The sequence below is a fragment of the Rhinatrema bivittatum genome, chromosome 2 (assembly GCF_901001135.1).
Source record: "Rhinatrema bivittatum chromosome 2, aRhiBiv1.1, whole genome shotgun sequence".
NCBI lineage: Eukaryota > Metazoa > Chordata > Amphibia > Gymnophiona > Rhinatrematidae > Rhinatrema > Rhinatrema bivittatum.
The window spans coordinates 524351795-524361507 of NC_042616.1; positions in this window are offsets into that span (position 1 = coordinate 524351795).

A 9713-nucleotide genomic window follows, 5' to 3' on the forward strand; every position below is an offset into this window, starting at 1 on the left:
CCTTAAAGAAACCATTACAACCCCAACTTTTCCCCCCAGGCTGAGGAAAAAATAAGAGATCTTGAGAACAGTTATACCACACCAAGGCTATGCACAAGAATCCACCATCCAAATAAATGTACTCCATGCTGAGGCAGCACCATAGGAAACAAAAAACCCCCAAAACATTATAGCATAAGAGCATAAGATATGCCATACTTGATCAGACCAAGAGTCCATCAAGCCCAGTGTCCTTTTTCCAACAGTGGCCAATCCAAGTCACAAGCATCTGGCAAGTACCCAAACATTAAACAGATTCCATGCTACTAATGCCGGCAACAAGCTCTGGCTGTTCCCTCTTTATTAATAGCAGTATATAGACGTCCTCCAGGAACTTATCCAAACCTTTTTTGAACCCAGCTTCAATAACTGCCTTAAACACATCCTCTAGCAATGAATTCCAGAGCTTACTTGTGTGTTGAGTGAAAAAGAATTTTCTACAAATAAAAATATAAATGGTATTGCTCTCAGACTGTGTGACCTGGAAGACGCATTAACTTCCTATGGACAAAAAAGTAGATATTCTGGAGAGAAAGTATAGTTTTAAATAAGAAACAAGAAGATCTTGAGAATTTTTATAGTTCGCTGCTATTGGAAATGTTGCGGTATGATTAGGGGAAGAGTGTAATGACCTTGCTGGAATCTGCAACGAGGCCAGCAGGCTCTGAGAAGGAAGAGAAGTAGCACAGCCCAGCCATAATCTGCAGCATGGCCGGCAGAATCTGAGCAGCAGGAAGAGGGAAGCAGCATGGCCTGCTCTGCAGAAAGGAGCACAAGGGCAGAGCTGGGTCAGCTCCCAGAGCCCCAAGAAGCAGAGCTGTAGCATGCTTATGGATAATATGGCTTCACCATAGATAGATACCACTACCTGAAGTATGCCATAGTGCCACTGGTGATGTCACCTGCAACTGCTCTCAGGAGTGGCATGATCTGAGTAAAAGGAAGATCACTGTGGCCCTGCTGGAATCTGCAATGTGGACAGCAGGGTCTGAGAAGGAAAAAGAATGGTGCGGCCCTGCCAGAATCTGCTGCATAGCCAGTGGGGTCTGGGTAGCAAGAGGAGCAGCGAAACCCCACTGAAATTACCAGTGGGGCCTTAGAAGTGGCTTCGCCTGCTCTATAGGAAGGAGCACTAGGGCAGAAATGGCCCCAAGAAGAAGTTGTCCTATTGTCCATGGCTGAAGGAGGAGACTGCTGCTGCTATTTCAAGAGGGGGAAAAGTGACAGATTACAAGTGTGTGTGTGTGAGAGAGAGAGACAGAGTGTGTGTGTTTGTGTGTGAATATGATAGAGAGTGCATGTTTGTGAATGTGAGAGCATGTGTCTGTATGTGTGTGTGTGTGTGTGAGAGAGTGAGAGAGTATGTGTATGTGAAAGTGAAAGAGTATGTGAGTATGTGTGTGTGAGAGAGAATTTCTGTTTGTGAGAGTGAGAGAATGTGTGTGAGAGAGAGCATGTTTGCATGTGTGTGTCTGAGAGAGAGTGAGAGTGAGCATGTGTGTCTGATTTTGTAAGAGTGAAAGAGTTAAAGTATGTGTGCGTGTGTGTATTTTTGTAAGTGAGAGTGTTTGTGTGTGTGTGAAAAAATGAGGGAGGGCATGTGTGTGTGTGTGTGTGAGAGAGAGAGAGAGAGACAGAGAAAAAGAGAGATGGAGAGAGAGGAGAAAATTTGTGTACAATAACGCCCCTTTCTGTCTGCCTACTAATCCATGACAATCTCAGAGCTTCTGGAAATCAAAAGTTCCCAGGTATGGAAAGCGGGTGATTTTTAACAATTCTTATTAGTTTTAATAATTGGATTATATTTGATGTCTGTTTTGAAATACTTTATTAGTATTTGGAAAATGTTTATAGAGTTTTAAATTATTGGATATTATTCTATTCATTAGCTGTTTTGAATTATTCTTTTTATTGGTGTGGTTTTTACTACTATTGATATTTATATTTATTGATTTTATTGTTTTATGAGCAATGGTAATGTTTCTGTTTTTCCATTGTTGCACTGCATACAGAATTTGGCTTGTTGCAGTTTCCAGTTCAGTTTTTCTGCACATTTCTATTTACATTTTAGGATATCTTTAATCTGTATTTGAGGGCCTGTCTGTGTTTTGCATGTGTGACTAAAGTGAGGTATTCCACTACCGTGTACTTTCTGTGTAGGATCTATAGCAGTTTGGCTTGTTTTGCTTTCCTAACAGGGGTGTTATTGTTGTCTTAGGGCCTGTTGTGATGCCAAAGCTCTAGGCAGCATACAGCATCACATGCATAATCAATAAAAACAAAGCGAAAACATAAGGTTTCTTACAACCAACACAAATACTAACACAAATAACAAGCCCGCAAGAAAAGATGCCATACTTGTTACAGAAAAGCTTACCTAAATAAATGAGTCTTTATTTGTCTTTTAAATTTTTTTAACTCTGTTACAAGATGCAGATCTTGGAGCAGTAAGTTCCCTATTACAGGGCCTGCCATTGAAAAAGCATGTTCCCTAATTTCAGTCAAACTCATATGGCATAGAGATGGCACATCCAACAAGCCATGCTGTGATGATTTTAGCACTTTGGAGGGATTATAAATCCATAGGATGGAATTTGCCCATGTGAATTTGCCCACGTGAACCAGCATGTCTGTTTTATAAATTATGTGCCATTGTATTGGCAGCCAATGTAGCTCAAATAATATTGGAGTAATGTGTTCCCTTATACTGTGGCCTGTTAAAAGATGAGCAGATGCATTTTGTAAAAGCTGAAGAGAACATACCAGAGTCGCAGGAAGACAATATATACTGAATTACAGTAGTCGAACAAAGGAGTTATTTCAGCTTGAGCCACTGTTCTAAAATAAATGCTACTTGAGAGTGGCTTTAAGCTGCAGAGAACTTGCAGTTTAAAGAAGCCATTCCTGATCCTGGATCTAATTGATCCTTGAATCCAGTTTCAGAATCTATGTAGACACCAAGACTGTGGATCTTAGAAGAGACTTGAACTGTAGTGCACTCAGCCTGTAGCTGTAAGGGAAGTTCAATGGGGGGACCTCACTAGATGATAAAAAGCTCAGTCTTAGAGAGATTCAGAGCCAACCTATTGTGGGTGAGCCTTTGTCAAATGACAGACATGCAACAAGAGACTACTGCAGATGTCTAAGTCCAAGAAGAAATGAGTTGATGAAATATCTAGGGTGACTAGGACATATCATTTGCCACTATTGAGATCTCTTCTTAGGGAGTCAATCAAGGAAAGCAAAAGTGTCTCTTGTGTTTAAAGTTCTTCTGAATCCGAATGGAAAAGGGTCAAGCAATTGATGGTCATCTAGAAACTCAGACAGCTGTTTAAACGCAACAGATTCAAAGCTCTTGGCAACAAATGATAATGAAGATATCAGGCGGTAATTTGTAAAATCAGATGGATCAATATTATGGTTTATTTGTTTTATTATAATCAAACAGATGCTTTTTTTTAATGACAAAGGTACTTAACCTCTGATAAGGATACATTCGCTAAGTTTGTCATAAAAGGACTAATGTCAACTTTCAATGCTTTAAGGATTGATGCTCCACAAGGTATGAGTGGCAAAAAGATGGATTTTAAGAGGATATAATGTTAATAATCTCGATCCTGGAGGTGATCTCAAAAGTGGACCATCTTATTTCACAATTGTTTGGAAGTTTCTCGTACCAATGATGAACAGACTTGAATGATAATACAACATTCTCAATTTTTTCTGACAATCCTGAGATAAAAGACTCACACTCAACTGAACTGGAGAAATGTGACCTATCATCTTTAGATGGAAATGAAGTCAACTTCAGAGCAAACTGAAATATTATTTTTGGATTACTGCCAGCAGCCTGTATCTGAGCACCATAGTAAGCTTTCTCAGCATGATCCATTTATATTTTAGAAACAAGAAGCAGCTCTTTGTATTTTAGCTGGATAACTTTAGAGTGAAGGTGATGCCAAAGGCGTTCTTGTTTTCTCAAAGACTGACTGAATGAAAGTAACTCAGATGATACCCATGGGATTTTTTTTACGGTGAGCAACTGGAACTAAATAAGAGGGAACAACTGTATCTAATGCAGTAACTAACAGGTATATTTTAAAAGTGTTATGCATGCAAAAATGGCCCCATATACACATATGTGGGCCATGCACAAATTTTGCATGGTTTAGGCTGAGAGAGAGAGTGAGAGAGAGAACCTCTGTTAGAGAGATAATATGACACTATATATCTCCCAATGTAAGAGGGGCACTTTCAGCTCAGAGTGGATTTCTTTTTGGAGGGGGGGTGCCATATGTCATATTGATATGCCTAGGACACAAGGGTCTGTGACCCTTGTAACACTGCTCCCCCCAAAAAACCCCACCTTGAGTAGAAAGTTCCCCTCTTACAGTGGAAGATATATAGAGTGTCATATTCTCTCTCCCTCCCTCTCCCTCTTGTAAAGACTTCGCATACACTGACAGGGATATTTTAAATGATATGTACTTACACGCATGATATAAAATTAAGTGTATCTCTGCTCACATGTTCCTTTTAAAATTTACCTGTAAGGTATTATCCCATGTAGAGACAAGACTGCCAATTCAGCATAACAAATTACCAATGTCCAGATTTTCCATTAAAGCATTACAAAGTGCATCACAGTTGATGTGACCCCCCATTCCTCACCACCAGGTTCTGAGCAAAATCTGAATGAGAAAATGGAATAGATACCAAGAACTTAAAACTAATTAAATGATGTTCAAACCAAGGTACAGGAATTGTTTTAAGTTGCATTTGTTGCTTTGCAAATATGGAAGCATTCACAAATAATGTATGACCAAGTTTGTGGTTAGGTTGGTCTACTACTTGCTGCCAATCAAGTCCAGACATACCATTCAGAAGCTGCTCCCTGCTGGTGGAAAGGAATGCCACCTCCAAATGTGGATTGAAATCACCCAGAATCAACATATAGTTCAGACTGGAATTGGATCACAGCAACTGTTAAAAAGCGGTGAACAATTTGAGTTAAGAAAACCAGGAGGCATGTAAACTAAACAAGGACTAAAAGCATCAGAACAAAGAACCAACATCTCAAGAGATGAACCTATGCCAAAATTTTTGGTTGAGAACTTATAATTGCTCTTATGGTTCACCAGTAGCCCACCCCTCAACTTTTAGCTCAAGGCTGAGAGATGACAAAATAACCCAGTGAGCTCAGGCAATTCAAGCGAGTGGAATCAACATTAACAATACAGGACTCAGTAATACAAAGAAAATTAGGAGCCTCAGAGGACAGCAATTCCTTCAGTACAGGGATTTTTTGCCTGACTGACTGTTAATTAAAACAATCTTAAGATATGAAACAATGGATTGTACCAGAGGCTTAGCAAAAACATAAGGAATGGAGACCAAACAAGATGGCCAACAAGGAGTTTTACCTTGGTGAGCCAAGTCATCATACCTTCCATAGCCGGAGATTACTGGGATAGCAGCTGAAGCAAATAGGTCAAGACATGAAGAAGACAAATGAACAGCATTGTAAGGGCCACTCAATGCCCCTTGATGCACATGAAGAATCACACAAAAGAGCCATTGTGCAAGACCACATAATAGCATATTAATAAGCAAACACTTCAAAAACAGCAGGTTCTCTTGCAAAAGATATGGGATTTAGAAGCATAAATAAATGGCTCTAATAAAGTTCATGGGGTATTAACTCTGGTTTGAGATGAATTGAGAACTTTGCAATATAATCCTATTCAGGATTGGCCACAATCTGTCAGACTCCAGGCCTTACAAACTTCCTGGGCTTTCCCAATTACTATAGACAGTTCATGCACAGATACTCCTCAGTGGCGGCTCCCCTCACTTCTCTTACCAAAAAGGGTACAGACACCAGGCACTGGCCCGAAGAAGCCATGCAGGCCTTTGACTATCTCAAACAAGAATTCCTATGGGATCTTTGTCTCCACCACCCGGATCTATCTAAGTCCTTCATTTTGTAAGTAGATGCCTCTGCCATTGGGGTAGGGGCTGTCCTCACTCAACATAATGACCAAAGGACTCTCACTCCATGCTTCTATTTCTCTAAAAAATTCTCCCCTGCTGAAAAAAAAAATGTGATCATTGTGGGCCAGACTTTAGTAGCTACGTGCAGGCGTAGAGTTGTGCGCGCAACCCGATTTTATAACATGTGCGCGCAGCCGAGCAATGTTATAAAATCTGGAGTCAGCATGCACAAGGGGGTGGACACTTGTGCATGCCGAGCCCTAGGGCAGCCCCGATGGCTTTCCCCATTCCCTCCGCACCCCCCACCTTCCCCTCCCCTCCCTTCCCTTACCCACCCCCAGCCCTACCTAAATCACCCCCCTACCTTTATTTTATAAGTTGCGCCTGTTTTGCATCTGTCGCTGCTCGACGCCCTCACTCCACCTTCTTTACCTCTGTGGCAACTCCCTCCGGGTCTGATGGATGGCTGGCTGCCGCGGCATCTCCATGCCGTCTCCTTCCAGAGTCCCCGGACCGGCTCAACATTGCAGATCCGCCATGTTGCCTGATGACCTAGGGCGCGCTCTGATTGAAGTACCAGCTAGGGCGCGAACCTCAGGGGCGTCCCCCTGAGATGACGTCATCCGCTTCCAATATTTAAAGGTCTCTAATTCACTATCTAACTGAGTTAGCAAGGAGAGGATTCAGATACGGATTCGGCTACATTTCCTCCAAGCTACTCTGCCTCCTCGGACTTACCAGAGGTACCCCGCTCCTCGGGGGCCTCACTCTTTTCTTTACTTTCAGATTACAGATAGGACCCGGTACTCGCTCCTCGAGGGCCCATGTTCCTGGACATTCTGAAGATTTTCTACTGCTTGGAAGCTATCGCTGCTACAAACAATTGTGAGTTACCATCGCTTTCTCAGAGCTTTCCCTGGAAACAGGTACTCGCTCCTCGAGGGCCTAAACCTTTCCAGCTCCTGAGCTTCCTTGAGACCTTATGTGAGTTTTGTCATCTAGTTCTGTTCATGAACCTTGTCTACTCTACCTACTCATTTTCTACAGTTTCTCAACAGCTCAGCCATCCTGGATCGCGGTTCCAGTGCCTGAGGGACTACAGCCCTGCCGGGCATATCAGCTCACTACTGCCACCTCTGGTGATTTCCAAAACCTGTTTAATAAAAGAACTATGTGTGTCTGTCTCCATACTCAAGCCTAGCCGGTGGTCCCTCTCGGGATTTATTTATGTATTTGTTTGTTTGTTTATTTATTTATTTATTTTTCTATACCGACATTCGATTTGACATATCACATCGGTTTACATATAACAGGATGTCTAAGGCTGGCCTTATCATGACATGCTGCAGTATAACAGCTTAATTGAGTAACTAGCTAATCAAGTACATAAACTGTTTTATAAGATATTATTACAATATAACAAGCTTATTAGAATAACTTCTTACAGAGTATATCAAGAGTTAAATAAATTAAATTAAATTAACTATGTACAGTGGCAGGATTGGAACTGGGGGGCAGGAGGGGGCTTGTTATAAGGTGGGAGGGGGGGGGCTGTGCGGGATTATTTATCTAGTATGAATGCTTTCTGGATATCCTCCCGGGGGGCATGGTCATCTGCCACCGGCCCAGGAATTCACCACTACTATCTCAGATTCTTAACAGATATAACAGATTGCTACTCCTCACGGAGAACCTTAACAGATTGCTACTCCCTAGCAGAATTCTAACAGATTTCCATCAGATTGCTATCTGTGCCATTTCTTTCTCTATAACATCACCAAAATCAGTCCCTTCCCTTCTGAACACACTATCATAACCTTTATCCACTGTCTCGTCACCTCCTGCTTAGTGAGCCTCCTCATAGTGAGCCATCTCTCTCCACTATAAACTATCCAAAATTTAGCAGCACAATTTATCTTTTGCTAGTCATTACACCCATATAACCCCTCAGGTCATTAAATTGGCTCCCTATCCATTCCCGCATACAGTTCAAACTCCTCTTACTCACCTATAAGCACTTTCACTCTTCAGCTCCTCACTATTTCTCCTTTCTTATCTCTCTCTACACCTCTCCTCATGCACTCCACGTACCAGGCAAGTCACTCCTATCTATGCCCTTCTCTTCTACCGTCAATTCCTGACTCTGTGCTTTGCACCTGGCTGCACCATATGTTTGGAATAGATTTCCTGAGCTGGTGCACTATGCTCCTTCTTTTGCTTTATTTAAATCCCATCTAAAAACCCACCTTTTTTAGGCTGCTTTTAAATCTTAACCCCTGATTGTTCCACTTATAGCCTTATTAATTGTAACCATTGTCTTAATAAAATAATTCCCCAAATCTCTTTTGCCCTATATGTTTGTCATGATTAGACTGTAAGCTCTACATAGTTGGGACTGTTTCTTATATGTTTTTGTGTAGCACTGCATACACTGAGTAGCACTATAAAAGTGTTAAGTAGTAAGACAAGGAGGAGGTAGTTAAAATCCGGGCAGAGCTACAGAAAATTACAATCAATGGAGATAATGTTCAAAGGTGTTATGTGTGTAAAAGTAACATACTATTGTAGCAATTTTCAAAAGACAATTACGTGTGTAAAGTGTACTTATGCTTGTATGGACAATTCAACAGCACATATTGTAGTAATTTTCAAAAGTCCACTTACACAGGTAAAGTGCATTTATATGTGTGAAGCCCATTTTTAAGCATGTAAATGCTTTTAAAATTCATGGCCTATAAACTGGGCAGTCACTTGTTCTGAGTGCACAATTGTGTTTATTGGGAAGATGGGAATGATGCGAGTGATATCTCATTTACTACATGCATCGAGAAGAAGTGTATAATTTTCATCTGCAAGGTTGTTTATTGTTTTAGTGTATAATGTTCACTGCCATTTTTTAGTCCCCTGACTCTATACCTTGCACCTTTTTGTCCTCTGCTCTTCATATGGTTATCCTTCCGCCTTAATTCCTGTGCACGGTTTGCCCAAACTCTCTGTATAATTTTTTGCTTGCGACGTCCCACTCCCCCCAGAGTGTACAGTCTGTAAAGTTTAATTTTTTGTACATTTTAATCTGGTCCTATATTGTGCCTATAATAAGGTTATCCCTGCCTGTACCTCCCCTCCCAGGTACTGTTCCTATTTTTTCTTTCTTCCTTAAAGCTCTCCTTCTCTGCTGCCGCTCGTTCTCCTCTCTTCACTTCTGCTCCCCTCCCCCTTCCCTGTTTTTTGTACTTTCCGTGTTTTTTCAGTTATATTGTAAACTGGCATGATGTGCCCTCAAATGTCAGTATAAAAAAGTTAATAAATAAATAAACAAATAAATTTTTAAGCATGTAAATGCTTTTAAAATTCATGGCCTATAAACTGGGCATTCACTTGTTCTGATTGCACAATTGTGTTTATTGGGAAGATGGGAATGATGCGAGTATACTATGAAAATGAAACAATTGGTATCTCATTTACTACATGCATCGAGAAGCACCATTGTATTCTATTGGAAGAAAGCACCACAACTGGAACACTGGAGAGGTGTTATGGTAGAGATTGCTTTTATGGAAAAACTTAGCTACTTAAGGATAAATCTGAAAAATATGAACAAATCTGTGGAAAATATTGGTCTTGGTGCAAATCTTTATGTCAAATGTAATGGTTATTAGTAATGAGGGGTAATGTTATTT